Source organism: Gambusia affinis, linkage group LG04, assembly GCF_019740435.1.
Source record: "Gambusia affinis linkage group LG04, SWU_Gaff_1.0, whole genome shotgun sequence".
Taxonomy (NCBI): Eukaryota; Metazoa; Chordata; class Actinopteri; order Cyprinodontiformes; family Poeciliidae; genus Gambusia; species Gambusia affinis.
Genome location: NC_057871.1, coordinates 23,288,410 through 23,308,742, shown reverse-complemented (window position 1 = coordinate 23,308,742; position 20,333 = coordinate 23,288,410). Strand labels below are relative to the sequence as shown.

General features: G+C 41.1%; 1 protein-coding gene across 7 annotated transcripts in view; it reads right to left on the bottom strand.

Moving 5' to 3' along the window:
* Positions 1-20,333, bottom strand: part of add3a (adducin 3 (gamma) a) — a 116,906-nt gene that overhangs the window by 67,081 nt on the left and 29,492 nt on the right. For 4 of the 7 annotated variants that reach the window (XM_044114537.1, XM_044114544.1, XM_044114542.1 and 1 more), the window contains exon 1: positions 18,288-18,406. The exons of 1 other annotated variant lie outside the window; for it this stretch is intronic. The gene's annotated coding sequence lies outside the window, so the exon portion shown is untranslated. Of the gene's footprint in view, positions 1-18,287; positions 18,407-18,472; positions 18,584-20,333 lie in introns of those variants that run through there. 2 more of the 7 variants (XM_044114540.1, XM_044114539.1) reach the window with 2 other exon arrangements.

Below are 20,333 nucleotides of genomic sequence, written 5' to 3'. Positions count from 1 at the left end.
GACGCTCACGAGTTTCCGTGGAAACTCCAAACAAACAGTGCGTTCGAGCAGCGAAAAAGAGAAAAGAGAGAAGAGTCGAGACGGAGAAGCAGAACCAGGAATACAATGTAGAAAGTGAGAGCGAAGATGGAAGTATCAGTGAAACCAGATGGGATTGTGTTGCTGAATGTGCTTCAGCTTTACTCATTCTACAGAGATTTTTTAGTGAGGGGACAGGGGGGAAAAACCAACAAAAAAAACAAAACAACAAACCTTTTAAATCTTACATCCATCCTTATGTTTTGTAACTTCAAAGCTTTCCGTGAAAGCGTTCGCTTTTGTTTAAGCCAACTGGAAAGTCTTCATTTCACAAGAGCAAGAAATTATTATCCTCATCCCACTAGATTCCCTCTGATGTTATTCCACCTCGCAGGTCGAAGACAGACACACACACACACACACACACACACACACACACACACACACACACACACACACACACACACACACACACACAGAGAACCGCTCATGAACCGCCCTCCCAACAGACGACTTCATTCAATTTTGTAGTCCAGGAACCGACAAGGGAGCACTTTAACATTGGAGGCACAGCTTTGTTTCAAAGTCAAGGCCGGTTATTGAGGGTTAGCGACTTCTCGGTTCAATCAAGGTTAAAGACGCCCACATCCGCAGATTAAAAAAAAACAAAAAACGCACCGATGTTTAGATGTGGTGATGGATGAAAAAGAGCCTTTGCCCACTTGGACTTTGGCCATTTTGTCAACATCAAATGTGCCTTTGCTGTTGGCAGAGAAACGTCAGCTGTGAGGGGGAAAAAAGTCACTGTAAAGCAGCACGAATTTACTAGAATAAAGACGGCAGATTATTTACAATAAAAATATTAGAACAAAAATATATTTTAGACACTCTTTAGAGACTTTATTTTGAGATTATTTCTGGTCCATTAATCATTTATCCATGAAAAATATAGAAAAGGTTAGTCTTTTTTCAGCCATTCTAAACCAAAGCAAAGGTCTTTAAAGACATGTTTAACTCCAAGGTCGGATATCCAAAACATTTCTCCCCCCAAAAATTTAATGTAATATTTTCTGCCTTTTATTTGAAACTTGGTCATCAGCTGTGTGTTTTCACACTGGACAGAAAACCTTCACAGCTACAATTTCTGCACACTTGGATCCCCCCTCTAAAGTTGCTTACAATTATATGCATTTTTAAAACATACAAAAAAAAAAGGAAACGAAGATGTACTTCCCCCCTCACCAATTCTAGGTTATATTTCTACCCCAATAATCCGTCTTTAGTCGTGTTATTCGTTCGTGAAATAGATAAAAACCCTAGAAAACGTTGTTGTCATCAAAATGTGCCTTTTATTTTACAGAGAATTTTCATTTCCGTAACCATTTCTTGTTTGTGTATTAACTTTAACTTTGCTGGGGGGGGAAAAAAAAAAAAAAAAAAAAAAAAAAAGCAGCCACACAGGATAAACCATCAAGTTTGATGATGTGCAACTTTCTTCTTCTTCTTTTAAAATAGTTTCAGCTCAACCTTAAGAGGGAGAGATCAGTTCAGCATCATTATTTTACAGCACTGAAACTGGAAAAAAAATCTGGAGGGTTTTTTCAGTCAAAATTTGTAGCATTCACCAATTTCTATTGAGTAAAACCAAGACAACATATCCCAAAGGAGCATTTACATGTTTCTTTAATGTTTCCAAAAAGCTTAGGTGATTCGTTCGTGCATTTGAATACAAACACAGTAAAACAAAAAACAAAACAGCGGCATTAATTGTGAGTGGTGGTGTTTGATTATTAAAGCTGCAAACAAAAATACCCCGTAGCGCATGTTTGCTGCTTGCTAGTTTTCCACCCGTCAATGCAATGTGCAGATATTCTAAGTCCTAACAGTGACTTGCGTTGGTCTATATTATGAAAAGTCGGATCACCAACTCCCTGTGAATCAGATTTTCAAGCAAATCTGCATTAAAGTCCACATGCAGTGTTTTTATCAGTCGCTGTCGCATGCTGTGACCTCTGTCCATCACATCTCAGCGATCCATAACAAGCTGTCTGAAGGGGAAAAAAAAAAAGAAAGAAAGAGCCTCTGGGGGGGAGAGTTTGTCTGATCCAGTTAGTCCCTCCATGTTTCCGGGCCTGTCAGACTCGAGCCTCTGGGGTTCCGACACAAATTCACACAAAGCAGCCATCACAGAAAAGGATGCTGATGGGATTCAAAAGGTCAGGAATCTTGGAGAGCTGGCCTTGGGGGAGAGGGAGCTGCTCTTCATCTTCTTACCAGCTGATACACTGTTCTCTTGTACAAAACTAAAGGCTGAAGTAACTACAGTTCATCATCGAGCTGATGTAATAACTCAGAAATGTCAAACTGCGTGAACTCAAACATGAACAATCTTTAAGGTCACAGCTTAATTTAATCTTTTGCCTGAAATAACATAAAAATAAAAGAACTGAGGACAAGTTTCAAGTTTATTCACTCATTCTTTTCACATATGTTACCACGTGTACTTTGAGAAGGTCATAGGTTAAAGATCTGACTCTTAAGGTAGCAGTTTGGGTAATTATTGCTGTTCCATCGTTTTAGATTTTGGCTCCCCACATGTGTAGCCTGCAGTGCTTCGGTGCATCTCCTCTCCTTCCTCTTACAGTCACAGAGTCTCATGTTTATGTGTGCTAGAAAGACCACTTCCTGTCGGGATGTGTGGTCCAGCAGGGGAGCAACGGATCATGACCAGAAGTCACAAGTTTCTGCTGGAATCGACCATTTCAGGGTTTGCATGCGAGGTAATGCGAGTCCACTGGCGTTGCGTGATGCATTAAAGTGCCCAATGGCCCGACTGGTCTGAGAAACGATAAAGACCACACATTCAACAAATTCAGTGTTTGTATTTGTAGCTGCTTTAGTGGTCAAAACAAATTCCCGACATCAGGCCTCCAAACCTCCTCATCCATTTCTCTTCTTTAGCCCCGTTTCTACTCCCCGATATTTCCGTGCCTTCAGCTCGCTAAAAGAAACATTGTTCACAATTTCCAATGGTGAAAACAAGAATTAACTCGTAAAGTAAGGAAAATTGCAACCTCCCTACTATCACATGAGGCCTCAAGCGTTTTCATATGATGTTTTTTGTTTTTTTTTTAGTTTTACAATTTTCTTTCTAGGGCACAGGAAACAGAACGACTGGACAACAATACGTCAGATTCTGATATCGTAGGTTCAAAACAATAAAAATGTGTTAAAAAATGCAATCATGAACATAAAATATGCATAACTGACCTGAGTGAAGTTGGCCTTCCCACCTTCTGCAAATCAGATAAAAATGGTGTCAAACATTTGTGCAGCAAAACTTTTTGTTTGTGCTGCTTTGGCTTTAAAGAAAGTTTAAAGGTCAAAAGGTCAGCCAGGCCCCTCCCCACACTTTTACAAAATCAAAATGACCTTTAAAATTTCATTAATATCTTCAAAGCCAAAGCAACAGAAACCAAAATTCGGAGGGGGTGGGTGGGTTTGACCTTTAATGACCTCTGGAGACGTTTCTCAATATCTTTAAAATGACAGCAGCACAATCAAAAAGTTTTGCTGCACAAACAATTGTGCTTCACTCAGGTCTCCAACATTACTTGTGATAAACTGGAAAAAATAAGAGAAAGAAATAAAAAAAACACTTTATCCCAGTTTATTCTCAGCAATATTTTTCTCCTTAGGTTTTGTCCTGAAAGGCCAGACCTTTCAGGACAAAAGCTAGCCAGCTACCGGTAGCCAGTTAGCTACCAGTAGCCTCAACTGCCTCGAGACACAGAACGCTGCGAAGAAGTCGGCACAAGACTCAAACTTTTGCCTTGCAGAAGTCCTGCTAGAAAACCAAACTACATATATGGGAATATAAGAGATTAGTCCTGACAAAACAAATTTAAAGACCTATGATTAACGTATTTTAAACCAACATACGTACATTTTTAAAATGAATGAAGACATTTTAAGCCTCTAATTTTAGATGTATGAATTTAAGACTTTTTAATGATGCGTAGACTCAAGTATTATTACCATTTTTCCAGGTACGGTGAACAATCTCAGAGTTCATCAAAACTATGAACGAAGTTCAAGCAAGTAGATCCATCTGTTTCCCTAAAAAACTATTCCCAGTGACATTCCCATGAATACAACAATCTGTACAAACTTCAATCTGTCTTCATCAGGAAGAGCTTGAAGGACGTGAAAGGAAAAGCCGTGTTTTTCTTTCGGACTCTTATTGTTCCTGACACGCCGTGTGGTACACGACTTCGCAGTGAAGACCAAAACCAAATGATGCAACCAGGAAGGAAAACTTTGAATCGAGGATGAACCTTGTAACATCCGCCACAGCTGTGTTCGGAAGGGAGGTCCCCGTCATTTCCCAACAAAATACAAAGAAATGTGTTGCTTTCAAAGGAACTGGCTCTATGAAGGACACTTAGAAAACTGCATTGTGGTTAAAAAACATAAAAAAACAAAACATGGTGACACTTTATTTGACGGGGTGCTCATAAGACTGACACGACGCTGTCATAAATCTGAAGGAGTCTTTATGAATTAAGTACATTCCAATGTTTCAGGAGGCTTTCAATGCCAGAAACGGCCATTTCCAGCTATGAACCGCATCATTGGCCCTCTCCAGACTTGTTGCTGTGCACTACTTTCAGCTGGCTGAAAGAAGGCTCCTACACCTTTCCTTCATTTACATCAGCTCAGTTGTTTGGAAATATTTCCAGTCATGGAAAACATGCAAACTCATGGCATTCAAACACTAGCAGCAAAACCCCGTCAATTTACTAAAGAGGGATTAAGCAGCTGGCTGCAGGCTAGTTACCCCAGCAGCTAGCCTGCCTCATTAATCAGCTAAAATGAATTTGCTATACAGCATTCTGCACAATCAGCATGTTCTGAATTAAACAAACGACCTCTAAATCTAGCAGATATTTGTCAGGCTCACACAGGAAATTCAAACGGCAATAAATAAATGGCATGAGTGTCAAAAACAAATACAGTGTAACTACACTATTTTACTGAATGCAAAAACCTGTGTCCTCGTGCACAACGTAAAGGTGTTTGTTTAGTTTCAGAAAAAAGAAGTTTAGCTCATTCTTAAAAATCAGTTCTTTGTCTAAAGTTTTACTGCTTGGCCTCTGTGCGTCTCAAGATATCACCGAGTTCAAAGCTTAGCTGTTGCAGCAGCTGGAGGCTTGCCAGCCCGTTTGTGCTTACTCGCCGCATTCGGGCAGCTTTTCCGTCTTGGCATCTCGACACGAGAATCCGTACGTTCCACATAGTGGATTCACAGGATGCCTGCCTGGCCACCGCATGTGTCACTGTCAGTTTAAAGTCAGAAAGCATGCCATTACAGCTGAAGGCGGCTCTAATAACGCCACAGCTAATGAGGGGGGTTTGGGAGGAAGCCTTAAAAAAGGCAGAACAAGAGCAACAAAGCAGCAGGAAAGACAGGATTACGCAACCGATGGCAGATCATAAAGAATGAAGGATTATCTCTAAAGCCTTCAGACTTAGATGTCTGATCGTTTTCCTGCAAGGATGAGGATTACTTGGATGTTAATAAAAAAAAAAAAAAAAGAAAACCTCGTCAGCTAATGGCTACCTGGAATTAAAGTATGTCACTGTGAATCAGCATGAACAAACTTAGACTTCTTGTCCTGAAATGAAACCTCAACCTCCGCCTCAGCGCTACTACACGTCATCTTTACAGACAAAAGAGCGACCTGATCCATATCAGCTTTTAAATGCAGATAATTTAAAACAAATTGGGAAAAATCCACATTTTACAGTAGCGCGATAAAAGTTTCTTGTGTTTTTTCCGCTAATGTGCCACGGAGGAAACAATTTAAGTACCGGTAGTTGAAATAGTCCTTCCAATTTAGTTCATTTCAGGACACGGAAAAACATTCGCCTGATGCCGCAACAGATCTACCACCGTCAGCAATAGCACTTGTGGCTCCAGAGACAAATCCTTCGATTAGCTACCTCCACCTTTTCATAAGTACAAGGCAGCCACATTTGTGTAATTGAAGCAACCATCATGAGAGCGAGCGATATTTTGGCCACCAAACCCGCGTCTCCCACCATCGTGTTAACTGGGAGGGCGAGATGGACGATACGGCAAAGACGTGACCTTGAACGACCAGGTGCTGAAGTCAATCGCCGTCTTTAAATTGGAATTTCACCGTCTGATTTATTACAAAGCCCACTGCTGTCTTGGAAACGACTTTCGATCAGAGAATCGGACTCAGGTTTCATGGAAATTACCCACCAATTTGTCATGAAAGTGCCAAGGATCACCTCAAGGCTACACGCTGCGGAGTAAGTCTGAAACAAACAAACAAAATATTCAAGCACAGGAAAACAGGCTGGTATGTGAGCCTCCCGTCTCCTGGAGTGAAAAAGATTGCGTAGATGTATTTTATTAGCGTTGCACAGCGATACCACAGCTATGCGCCGTGACATTCCCCCAAATCCTTTCATTCCCACTCTGTGAGTTAATGTTCCTTCGTCTGACAGCAGGACATTGACTCCTTTACCTCCTCCTGCCACGTCCTTCAATTCTCCTCCTGGGTTATCTTTGTTTATGACACCAAGAAATGCACAGATAGAAAGGAGGTTGGTAACAGCCACTGGCCTGTTAGAGTATCATCTCTGGGAAGAAGAATAGGCTGGGAGGCGAGCCGGTTTACTGGCTGTCTACTGGAGCGAGCAGTTATCAATTATTTATTGTGATAAGAATTTTGATGCATCATTGCAATGAATTCACACTGATGTTTGAAACCCCCCAAACATGTCCATATTGTCAGGATAACTTGCTTTACCATGTTCTCCACTGTTTGTTCAATGAAAGTATCAAACAATGTGAAAACATTTGAAAATATGATTAACTGAAGTTGGTGTGTGCAGTTTAGAGACAACAAATCAAATTTATTTATGAGACTGGTGAGCTAAAGAAGCGTGTTACAAATGGCAGAGTTTATCAAGTGCAGTATTTTGGTGCGTTCACACCAAACGGGTTTCGCTCATCTGGTTTACATTCAAAGTCTATGCATTTGGAGGCGCGTCGAGGGCCTGTAATGGCGCATTTTGAGCGTCTAGCGTGGCGCGATTAGAAGCGTGTGACGCGTCAAGCGCGTCCGACAAACAGGCTGGCAATGGAAAACAACGTCAAAAGCCATTTTGATGCATCTGACGCACCCTCGAAACCAGATGTGCTTGAGCTCAAGCATTCAAAGTGCACACACGTCGAAGTTGAAGCGCAGGACGCGTTTTTAACACGCGTAAAGCGTTTGGTGTGATCGCACCATTTGTGTTTGTGGGGCTATGATTGCTGCGAGACGCAGCCACAACCATACATTTACCTAAAAACAAAAAAACCGTAATAAATAATTCTCATCAGTTTTATCGTTTTCACAGTAGTACCACAAAATATCATGATAAATCTTTAAGTCCATATCGCCCACTCCTACTTCAGCTCTCAGATCACAGCAGAATCCAGTTGTGGGTCCACGAGGTTCGCGCTCTGCCCCGGTGAGGCTTTCAAGTCCCCCTCTCTGTTTAACCAATCACAAACGCTTCCCTCCTTCACAGCAGGCCCATCTCAAATCCGCTGTTTAAAAATGAGCGCAGAGGGATATTTCCACGTTTATAAGGAAAGAGCTGCAGATTTATGGCCAGTAAGTGGATAGAGTCGAACAACATAAAGCACTCGGAGGAAATAACTCGTCACAGAAAATGAGACAACATGTGAATCTTATTAACAACCCACACCGCTTATGGCTTTTCCAGAACAGAACGGCAGAAATGACCCATCCAGGATTTCCAGGGGGAAAAAAAAAAGGATCTGATGATCCAATCTGCTTTTTCAAAGCATAACTAAAATGTTAAAAAATTACTAAATTTGGACTTAAATCTACTGTTTGATTGTTTAACTCTGACGTTCTCCAGCTGTGTTTTTTTCTTTTTGTTTTTTTGCCTGTGCTGATCTGGTCTCCCTTGGCCTTCTATCCGTCTTTGTCCCCACGCTCTGTTATTTTCCCTGCAGTCTGTGTGAACCCATCCGTTTCTAATCCCCATCCTGTGCGGGTGAATGAAAACCTCAGCGTTCATTTGTCCGATTCTTTGTTTGTGGTCCAGTAGAGGGTGTCTCCCTCTCCTCCCCTCCTGGCCCCGCACACCCCATCCAGAATCCCACCTTCCATCACCGTTTCAGCTCCGTTCTTCTCCCTCCCGTCCACTAATCCATCCTTCACCTCCCTGGTCCTCCACTTTCTTGCTGAGCAAAGGACAGAGCGGTCTCCTGGCAGCTGTCCACGCTCCCGCGTGGGAGGAAAAATAAACAAGCATCCACATGTTCCTGAGGAATTTTAATGACTTCCATATCTCTGGCTTCATTACCTGCCAAACCTGCAGGCAGCCCGAGTGAAACGGCGGACTCTCAATGAGGCGGCGCAGCGGCACTCGTGACAGCCTTTGTGAACTCGAGCCAAACCGAGCCTTGAGGCTCCCAGCGGCTTTCTACGAGTGCATTCACACCTGATAGTCCGGTAGACTCGGTTCAATTAGGGATCAAAGTTGCAACATTTGTTACATTTTCAGCTGCCGAGGCTCGCTTTCACTCCGGACTGTGTCAAATGATCCAAACCATTTGAAAAACCCGTTCCCCCCTAATCGCCTGTGGAGGAACTGCACCAAGAACTACAGAAGAGAACTTAAGAAGACATGACCTCAACTTCCTTCTTCACAAAATGTAAACAAAAATTAAGTACAATCAGATTTTAGGATTTCTCTCATCGTTGGTAAAAGACCACAAGCCATTTCTCCCTCTAGCACTAGACTTGTGGGTTTATTTGGTTGTATTTACCCAGAATGCTCTCCGCTATAGTCCGCTTCCTGCTTTTGGAGCGGTCGCTGGTCGGCTCGCAGTCGCATGTAAATTTGAACCTCACAAGAGTTCACTACAACCAAACCGAGACCTTGGTTTTCAGGCGGTCCAGAGTTCACTCCAAGCTGAGTGAAATGTAAAAAATATTTATTTATTTTTTCTTTCTGATCTGCGAGTTCATCATGCGGAAGTGATGAAGTGACGGCAGACGGAGCTGACAACTCTTCCCAAGCTCCAGTATAAGTTGCTAATGCACATAGTTCTGCACATAGTCACGGAAATGCAACAGAAAGCACAGGGAGGCAAGATAGGAAGATATTTAAAAATCTAACTAAGATGTGGGGATATGTCTGTGATTTACTTTAGAGAATATCAGCAGACTGCAGTAAGACAAACCTGAGAACAGCCAGGTTGCTGTTTTTTATCCTTCAGAGAGTTCAATCTCCATCTGTAATGGAAAAGGCAGGAAATACTGGCAGCCATTTAAAATTCTTTCTGGAATACTAATTCTTAGCAATGCTGCACTAACCAGGTTGATCACCAATACGAGACGCTGAAGGGCCGTTTTGCTTAAACCTCTCTCTCACGCAGCAGCTGCCACATCTAAACAAAGAGAAAAGTATTGTGTTCTAAACTGCTTTAATTACGTTTTCCTTCATAACCGTTCATAAAGAAAAATCAAACTTGACGCAGCTCCGTATCGGCAGGTCAAAGTTGAGCAAACACAGGAAATCAGAGTCCAGCCCTAAAACTCAGATTGGGTCTTTCGAAATATTATTATCACTAATTTAAAGCTCTTAAAGTGAATTAAGAACTATTACCCAGGTTTTCAACACACAAGACTGCAAGTAAGAATCCGGTAATATGACATAAAATATCTGCCTGTATTTGACTTTTTTACAAGTAATAATCTATAAACGCTTTAAACACTGGTGTCCAGCAGATGCTAGTAATAAAATCCCAACTGAGAGAGTATTTTAATAAGGTCGTGACCTGCAGGCTGTCGGGCCCCACCAGGGAGACCTGACCTGGGGAAGACGCAGGAGGCTGATTGAGGTTTCTGTCAGGATCTCATGCGAGGTCATAAATCAGGAGGAATTACTCCTGTCAGACTAAATACAGACGCATATATGAAAGAGAGAGTCAAACAACTTACCCAACAACACATAAATCACTCCATAATGTCTATATACACCTGTCTATATACACCTGCTTGATTATAAGAGCTATTCATCTAACAGTAAGCTTGAGCTGCTTCCATGTATTTTACTCTTTGCCTGGCAGCTTATTGCAATCATCATCAGCACATAACGAAAATCAGACGCTGCGTTTTATTGCAGGCGTGTCAGTGGCTGGGAGCACCCAGCCCACTGGCAGGATCAGAGTTTAGATTTAAGATCTCCTCTGCAATGTTTTACTTTCCCCCCTCAACCCAGCACCAGCTGCAGAGGAAATAACAATGCTAGTGGAAAAAAAAAGACATTCATAACATCTCCTCCCAGTAAAAATCTAATTCCCTCTCGCTCGTTTCTTGCAAAATTGATGTTCGTTTTTTTTTTTTTTTTTATGTGCAGCGTCTCAACACACTCACTCACCTCCCAGCCCCCCAAAAACACCCAAATAATCTTTAAGCTTCTCTTTGGTTCATCTGAACGTCGTAACCCTTGACCCGTGAAATTTATACGTTGTTCTGTTTTCTGACACATTCGTGCGGGTTTGGTTTCTTCCGTCTTTTTCCTCTCTGGACCCAGTTTTCTCTTCTGCTAGAAGAATCTCTGACGTGGCCTCTTAAAAGTGGCTCGGAGTGATTTGTGGACTTTGAGATTTGGGGCGTGAGGACCTCTTTAAATTTGCAAAAATACATATATATAAAGATTTTTATGCCTGGAAAGCAATCATAAGCTCTAGCTGTACTATGGCAGGCAAAAAGAATCAAGTGTTGGGACAGTATCGGTGCTAGTGAAATAATTCAGCAGCTAATTAGTAGCTAATTAGCTGCTGAATCAGATAGCACATGGATGCACATTTGTTAATGTTGCACATCATGACATCTTGTGGTTGTGGGGAAGACGGAGAGATTAGAGATTGGACTGAGATTTGGTAACGGTCCCGATGTCAACATCATTCTTGGATCAGATGTTTGGCTGGTGGGTCTATAATCCGATCTGGACTTATTGGTCCCGGGTTGCTGCAGGCAATATTTTGGCTGATTTTATTGTGGAAGTTTAGACTTGGAGCTGAAAAAAGAATGCACATTTCCACATTAAAATACAAGGTAAATTCCATATAAACAGATGCTTTATGTATAAATACGACGGGTAAAATATTGAACACAATATTTCCCTGTGTCCGCAAGAATCCAGTAATCCACACATTCAAATAAATCAAAGATAACTCATTAACTGTAAAAAAAAAAAAAAAAAAGAAAAACGATATGACGATTTGGGCTGATCTTGATATCTGATGTTATTGCTGTTTGGGTCGATAGCTGATATTTACCAATGTGATTCATGTTTAATCAAGTCACATTTAAGATTTTTAAAGAGCGTTTTAATCCCACCTTGAATTAAAACTAAGACAGGATGAAAAAGTATAAACATAGGAATTGGTTGGGGGATTCTGCTATATTTGCAATCAAGCATAGCATGAACTGCAAAACGTCTGGGGTTTGTTTTGTGGCTCTTGGTAGTGGTTTTGTGTTTCTCTCTGCTCTACTCATGGGTTGGTAACAGACGTGAGCCAGGAGAGAAAACTGACAACATCCAACTGGCAATAAAGTTGCAATAGCCGAAAAGCTAGCCAGCTAGCTAACAAGGGTAGCAGCTAGTTACCAATAGCCTTAACCGCAGAACGCAGCGAAGATGTCTGTGTGCGACTTAAACTTGTGTCTGACAGAAAACTGCATAAACCACAATACAGAAGCTTAAATAGTCCTTCCACGACAATCTTATGCTACATCTCTATCAGTGTAGCATACAAACAAATGTCACATGGCCAACCCCTCGCCTTCCAAACACATGCACAAAGCCTTCGCATCTTTTCCCCCAAAGTACTCCAGTTTCTCCTCACTCTGTACCATTTAATTTAGGTTTCATTTTCAGAATGAAAATTCTGAACCGACCTTTCCTGAATGACGTGAGCTGCAATAAATAAGAGACGAAACAAATAAAATGAACCACGAGCTCATATTTCTTCCAGCCGTTTTGCTCTCATGTCTTGGGATGTCTCTCAAAATAAAATAAATAAATAAATAAAACAGCAGTGGTGGAAATTTTCTCCACTTTAGTAACTAGGTTTGGCTTAAGCCAACCCCAGATGGTTGAGCGATGAGCTCTTCTTCACCACTGATGTAATTCCCCCGATGGAACAGGGACGTCAAACCAAAGTATCTACGCACTGACGTCTACTTATTTATCTCTTCTGGACAGGATAAACCCCAGCACCGACTTCGCAAATGACTTCCAGGCTTTAGTTAAGTAGAAAAGGAGATATTATAAGGAAAACTCTATAAATCAGAGTTAACATCTGACAAGAGACAAAAGCTCTTATGCTGATTGATGAAGATACTGGTTTGGAGGGAAAAAAAATAAAAAATTGTGGCTGATCCCAGGAATACAACCGTAATGTGTAATTTGTCGCGGTAGCGCCTTGCAAAAGTATTCATAGTGCTTCAAGGTTTTCACGTTTATCTACGTTACAACCACAAAGTCTGACCACAAAGCAGTCCATCCTTTTGAATTGGGGAGACAACGACACGATTTTTAACAACAAAAATCTGAAGAATGTGTTAAATGCACATATAGCCTGGTAAAAACCAGCTCCTTGTTCTACACTTTGCTTCGTACAGAGGGCTTCTGTCGGGAAACAATTGCTTGCTTGAGATGTGCAGATTTTAAACTTTACCCAATCGCTAATTTTTGCTAGTGACGTATATAACACGCTAGATTGACTCTATAAAATTTACCGGAAATTGCCTGCTCTGTAAACAACCATCCCCCCTCTGCCACTGTGAATCTTAATTTAATATTTGGAACCGTACCACATCGTTTACAACTTCTTTTTCTGTTCGCTGATTAGCCTGGTTGAAATTCTACCAGAGTAATCCATTTCAATGGGAGAAAATCCAGGTGTAGCAGTGAAGGGAGATAAGAATCAAATGGAAAGGCTCTGGTTAACTCTGGAGGAGCTGCAAAGGTCAACAGCTCAAGTGGGAGAAGTTGCTGATATGACAAAAATAAAAAACCTGGCTAAGAATAAAATTGTTGAGATAAAGCTGTGTGATAAAAATGTAATACTTTTCCAGGGTACTGTAACCGGGTGTAGCTGCTACATTTTTTCTCTTTTTTGGCTGTAATTGCACTATAAAGTTTGTTCACCGACTATTATTCGATTTCAGCAAGTTTTTGCATGAATACACCGTACAAATAGTCATAAAAGGATAATTTTAAAATATTTTTCTCCCAGGATACAAGCTTAAATACCTTACAGTAGGTGAACCATTACTGACGCGTTTGTCTCCAAACCCTCTTTTTATCGAGTGCCTGGGGAGGAATTGAGAAATTAGCACTCATTCAGGGCCTTTGGAATAAATTATAGTAAAAGTCAATGAGCTGCTAAACATAAAAATGCTCATAAAACACCTTTCAAATTGTTCGTTCCCATTTTAGCGCCGACCGCAGACAGAGTGGAGCAGGAATGGCATCACTTTGATGCCGAGTGATACAGCAGAACCAAATCCTGGCTCGCTTTTAAAAAGGTTCAAATTTTGCACCCTTTAAAGAGCTTATCTGGTCTAATGAGAGTCCCAGTGATTCAACCCAACAAGTAAAGCTCAAAACACTGCGTAAATGTAGAACTTAACGGGAACGTAGGGAAATGTACTCGGTTGTGCAAACATCCCAGGGCCAGAGATAAAATCCTAAAAATATTTTCGCTATGTGCTCTTCGTTTATATCCTTTCTCTGCAGCTGTTTTCAAAATCTAAATATAAATCCTATGACCAAAATTAGCAGCGAGGTCTGGATTCACTCCCACTTCCAAGCTCCCAAAGCCCAGAGTATTTTAAAATCTTTAAAGTTATTAACACATATACAGGAAGTTTAAAAAAAAAAAAATCTGCGATTGATTGAACCCCTACAAAATTCAAAGTATTGTTGAGTCCTTTCCCCATCTGCCGAGGAATTCACTTGCTGGAATCTGCTTTTAGAAACCAAAAGTTTGATTCGAGGAGGCTGGAAAAGCTGCACACATCCCTGGGTTTTCATCAAGAAGCTTAAATTCATTGCTGTAGAAGCAGGAAGCCAGACAATGACCTCATCCTAATATGTAGAAGTTTATGCAGTATTCACTGTATGACGAAACCCCACAAATCACATAAATACCAAACTAAACTAATGTCAATGATTGAAGTATATTGTTAGCTAACTTGTTAGAATAAACCTTGGAAGAAAATGAGAAAGTAATTGCTATGGGGGGAGGGGATTTGTTCAAATCTAACTTTTATTCTTTGAAGCTTTATTTTTGTGACGCAGAAAAGTGACAAGTCATTCATTCATTCCAATAAAAGCCCCGAAAAGTTATAGCAACGTTTACACACACACACACACACACACACACATATATATATATATATCACCCTACATTCAATTGGTCAAACTAGTAGAAAGATGAGACTAATAAGGAAAATTAATTTTAAAAAAAGCTAGGAGAAAATTCAACTCCTTGAGTTTTCATACTTTCCAATTTGTGCCCATTTTTCCAACCCATGTAATCTTCATAATTTAGTATTTACTTTATTCCCCTTTTTTTATTTTTTACATTACCTTTCAATACCGTTGACTACTTTTTTGTGGGCTCTAGTGTCCCTTATATGACAGTAGGCTGACAGGAAAGGGGTAGAGAGAGGGGAAAAGACATGTGGCAAATGTCGGCCGGGTCCGGGAATCGAACCCGCGACGGCCGCGTCGAGGACTGAAGGGCTCCAAATGTGGGTCGCGCTGTCCCCTACGCCACTATAATCACGCCCGTTGATTATAGTTTTGATCACAGTTTGGGCCAATGGCGACTATATCTAAATAAATTCACTCTGAGCAGACATCTACAGGAGGATAAGGTTTGTTGAGGTAAAGCCATTACATTTGTTTTTACAGTACGCAAAGCACTAAAAAAAAGTGACTGAAGAAAGTCACACATACTTCAGATCCAATGTTTACCATTTTGCATGTTTTTTGTTTTTTTTTATGATCTAAAAGTGGAAAAGATTAACTTGTTCCAGTCTCTCTCTATTTAGGACCCGTTTGGTTTAACTCAACACAAAGATCAGCAGTTTAATCAGATCCTAATCCCAGTCATCAGGAAGTGAAATGACCCACCAGGTGACTCTCTACTGTGTTGTTATGACAAATCCCAGGTTTATGAAGGTGTGATTTATGTGTTCACAGTCACATGCATACATTGCATATATGCACACAGAGTCGGTGGGTGGAGATGACAAAATCAAGTCCAGCTGGCGCAGACAGCTGGAAACCACGCCGATGACATAATGAAGGGATGGCAAGCCAGCAAACGACGCAACAAACACATAACCACAGCCTGGTCGCATATAACCAGACCTAATAAGTACAACTCTGGAGAAAAAAAAAAAGTAATCTCAGTCACTTTCCTTTTTATATCAGACGTGCAGTAATTTGCAAAAGTGTTTAGGAAATATCTCTTTAAAGACACCAAGTAATCCTGACTCCTGGGAATAAAAAACTTTAAGAGAAACTGATTTCAAATTTTTGCACAAAACTGTGTATAAACTAAACCATAAGCACTAGTAATTGGAAACAGGGAAAAGAAACCGGAGAGGCACTGAAATTGATGTAGACGCGATTGTATTTCACAAAGACATTAAATATTTGCTCGGTCCCTCAGCCTCAGCCGGGAGAGAACACATTCTGACTTTAAGGACGTTATCAAAATTATAAGAGCTGGAGGGAAAACGTGTCTGAATTCTCGTCTCAAACCCCTCGACCCGAGAGCAGGCATGTGGAGTTAGATTTGTGGGGATAACGCAGAAGAACCTCGGGAGAAGAAATCGAGACCAGCGCGACTGCAAATCATTTAGCCCGAAGCAGCAACGTCTTTTCTTTCTGTTCTTTTTTTTCCTTCTTCAAGAGCTCAGCATGCAAAGTCATCCATGAAACAATGTGGAACCCTCCGAGGAGAGCGGACAAAGCCTGCAGCAAGGGTCCTGCTTTTATTGCTTCTCTGGGGAGGGAAAAAAAACGAAAAAAAAAAAAAACGAGGTGCACAAATATTTGATTAAACGAGCTGAAATTTGCAAAAGCGCGAGGCCGTCACCATGCCGACGAGGTGTGCACTTCGGGGTGAATCTTGAAGTTAATTTTGACTAAAAGATGTCCAAGTCACTGACTTATCGGAGCAGACGTCAGACTTTATTTGAAAGCAGCTGGGGAAGAACTCCAGCTGTGCTAACTAGGAGAAAGAAAGAGAAGATAAGAGGCAACATACAAGTTTATAAACCGAATCCACTAGGAAAACACAATATTGCAATAATATTGTCGAATATTAAAACCTGCTTTGCGATTAACCCGCATTTCCCTCCTTTATTAACAATTAACACGACGAACTTCGGCTTCGTATCAGAGCTTTATAGAAGATTCACTTCAGATGCGAGTCAAAAACAACACTGAAAGTTAATCCAACTTACAGTGTTGTAGCAGACAATATCCAGAAACATCACAATAAATTGGTATATCACCAAAACCTTTGGATATATAGTCTTTTTTGGGAGCCCTTGGAATACGTTTGTGATATATTTCAAGCATTTGTTTGCGCTAATTTTGGTCACGAAAGCTTAGAGCTGGTAAAAACACAAAAACGCAGTGTGGGGCGTTGATGATACTGATCCTCAACGCAGCCAATCGGTGCCTGTTCTCGATGCCAAAATTTCTTTCTAAAACTGGAAATAAAGGACACCAGAGCAACAAAAACCTAAAGAAACAACAACAACGTGCAATAAAATTACATAAAGTGATTTTCACTTCAATAAACATCAATGAAAGAATTCACTTTTCTATGACATTGCCTGACATCGAGATGCACCTTCCAGACTTAACAGATAAACGTTGTCAAGTTTGAATTCAGGTATCAATCAGAACCGACTCGCCTGCGGACGCTGTGATCTGCGCCACAGGAAGTGCCGAGAGCTTCGGCGCAAGCAGAAATCTTACTCCACACCTTAAAAAACAACTCCGGCTCAAACAAGATTCAACTGGGCCCCAGAATCTGCAGATTGTTACAGCTTTGAGTCAGATCAGAGAGCGCAGGGAAAAGTTAAGGCCGAGTGTCGAAGTCAGAAATGCTTGATCTGCTTGATCTGAAATGGGTTCTGCGTAGGAAAGAAAAGTGGCCTTCAAGCAGCAGTAAACTGTCATGGAAAACACTCCAAGCAAGACACTGCAACAAGAAAAGAAGGGGTCATTATGAGAAGGCCTTTTGGGGGTCATGGAAATAAATAACAAAACCACAAACATCCTCATCGGTCAGATGATTATACAGCCATTAAAGGGGATTTTTAGGGGGAGGAGGGCAGAAAACAACAGTCAAAAATAAACTGGCACCTCATAAAAGTCTCCTTATCCCTGCTCTGTCAGCGGCAAACAAACAGCTTTGGAAATGAGGCACTTCTTCAATGCAGCACTTCCCTTTCTGTGCCAGCAGTTAAAAGTTGGGACAGCAGCCAAGAGGCTCCAGTTATCTCTGACGATAAAACGCAGATTTTATGACATGTACAAGACAGAACACAGGTAACAACTCATCTCTTATGGGTGAGGGATACAGGGATAAAGCACCAGCCACCACACACACACACACACTCCTCTGCAGCAACCCCCCCACCTTCCCAGAAGCATGCTGACACTTGAGAAGGCGGCACCTCTCATAGACATAGCGAAAGCCATTCAAAGCTCTCAGCTCTATTCTTCTCCACAGTAAAAGAACTCAATCTAATAGGAGGGGGGGAAACATGGCCTCTGCTGCACTGAAGAAAACTAAGTAAACTTAAAAAGAAATAATAGTTTAAAACAAACAAACAAAAAACAACACAGCAGAAACTTCTATAAAGTTACCATAGTGACCGAGATGAAAAATCATTGAGCTCGTCGTTAGCACTGCAGGTCTAGAAGATAAAAACGACAAGCGTGGAAAGTTGAGCTACGGCAGCCCTGACAGATGACGAACAACAGCAGCATTCATTCAGTCATTCATTCGTTCAGTCAGACAGACTCCGGCAGTGAAAAGGGCGCCGTCCGCGTACCGAGCGGCTGTTAAAAGTGGGGGAATTTGCCGAACAAACCTGCAGGACAGCCGAACAGAACCTTCCTCCTCAGCTGTGATCCACCTGCACTGCAGCGAGTCCTCGCTCTAACACGCCTCTCCCATTCAGCCAGAACTCAGTGCAAAACTGTTGCTGCCCTCTTTCCCCCCCCCCCTTTTTTTTTTTTGCGCACCTCCCACTGTTTCTTTTTCTCTCTCTCTTACCCTCCTTTTAGCGCTCTCTCTCTCTTTCTCCTCCCTCTAAACCGGCAGCCTCTGTTGGTACGTCTGCCTGGTGGTAAACACGACGGTATCTGCAGCAGGCACTGCAATGGACTGGTCAGGGAAGAGGGGGACAGTTGAGAGGGAAAAGGGGGGAGGGGTGATTTAAATTCACACATGCATCACACAGTGCGAGGTGACAGGGCTTCCCCCCCCTTTTCTTTTTTTTGTATGAAGATGTCAAATGTGGCTTTTTTTGGTTGTTTAACGCCTCTTTGCTCCTTGAGGTTCTTCAACTATGAGCAAAGAGGTTAAAAAAAAAACCCACCATGGTGGCAGAAAAGATTAGTATAATCTTAAATAAATTAGAAATGTTTTTCTGCACTTTATCGTCCTCCTCTTGCGGAGCTTACTTCAAATTCCCAACTAAGAGTGTCGATGTTTTTTTTTTCGTTTTTTTTTTGTGATTGTTGCAGCCATAATGTTACTGATTTTGCAGCACTTTTTCAAAAAGTTGCAGTCAGTGTTGTGGATTTTTCAAGCTTCATTTTTGCCATTACAAAAAAATGTAATTGCTCCACATAGACCATCCCAAAATAAAAAAGGGACAATATTTTATCATAGCTAATATTTAAAGTGCAGATAACATTTTCAAGTACCTTCTTGAAAGAACACCCTTACTGCAAATAACATAACGTCCTGACGAGTTTATCAGAGTGCAAAAGAAGAAATCCATATTGGTCATTCAAGTTAACATGAACTCTATACACAGTTTAATCAAATCTAGCTGGACATCCAAAACAAAATTTAAAAAAAAGGCAAATGTTACCATTTAGTGTCGCACATGCTTTCATCTTGCAGATTTGGCTTTCAAGAGTTGTGAAACAGGAAGTTAAATAAGAAGGAGGCTAAGAGGACTGGTCAAAATTCAGTTGAGTTCCAGTGATTGGTCAGAAAAGAAGGAAACGAAGAAAAAAAATGACTGATTGGTCAGATTTGGGTAAAAGCTGCAATAGCTGGTGAAGTCTGCCCAAAATGTGCAAAAAACAAGTGAATTTGCTTTTATAGTCGTGATTGCAACTTCCTGTAGAGACTGATTCTTATTTTTTTATATTCATATAAAAATAGAGAAATTAAAATGGTTAGTCCTTTTTTAAATAATCAGAGAATAAAGCCTTTTTGGCATTCAAAAACGTCTTATAATTGCGGTCCAGTTTTTTTTTTCTTGTTTGTTTTGTTTTGTTTTGCTAGTTTTTTGATGACTTATCTGTAACTCCTACTTCTTTGTCTGTCAAAGAGGATAAAAAAAAAAAAACCCAAAGTCTGTTATTGAAAGATGACTTTACATGACATCTACCAGATTTGGTGTTCAACTGGAGAGGTCCTACCAAACGCCACTTCTGCCCACTGAGCTTGTGCACTCCCTCTTTCATCACTGAGACTTCAACTGAATGCAATGGACTGAAGCCAAGGATCTCATTGCTTACGCATGATGAGAGATACAATTATTAAAAGGTCAGTGAAGAAATGAACTGGAGTCTGACCGAAGAGCTACAACTGAAGTAAATCCTTTCAGTGAATCTTTAATTGCCGGTTCTTGTGCAAACGTTTCCATCCAGGGAGTCAAACCATGAATTTATACGTGACCAAGACAGGCATCAATTAGAGCCAAAACAGTATCCCCACTGACCATAACAAAGAGCAGCTCCAAGAAAGTCAGCAATCTGAGCCTGTATCAGTTCACCATCACTCAATCAGGAAAAAAAAAGTGGGGATTACTGAAGACAGGGGATCACTGATGTGCTGCATAACCGGCTGTTAGGGTCTTAGCGGCAGGGATTCCCTGCTAGCTCGGTTTGTCCAT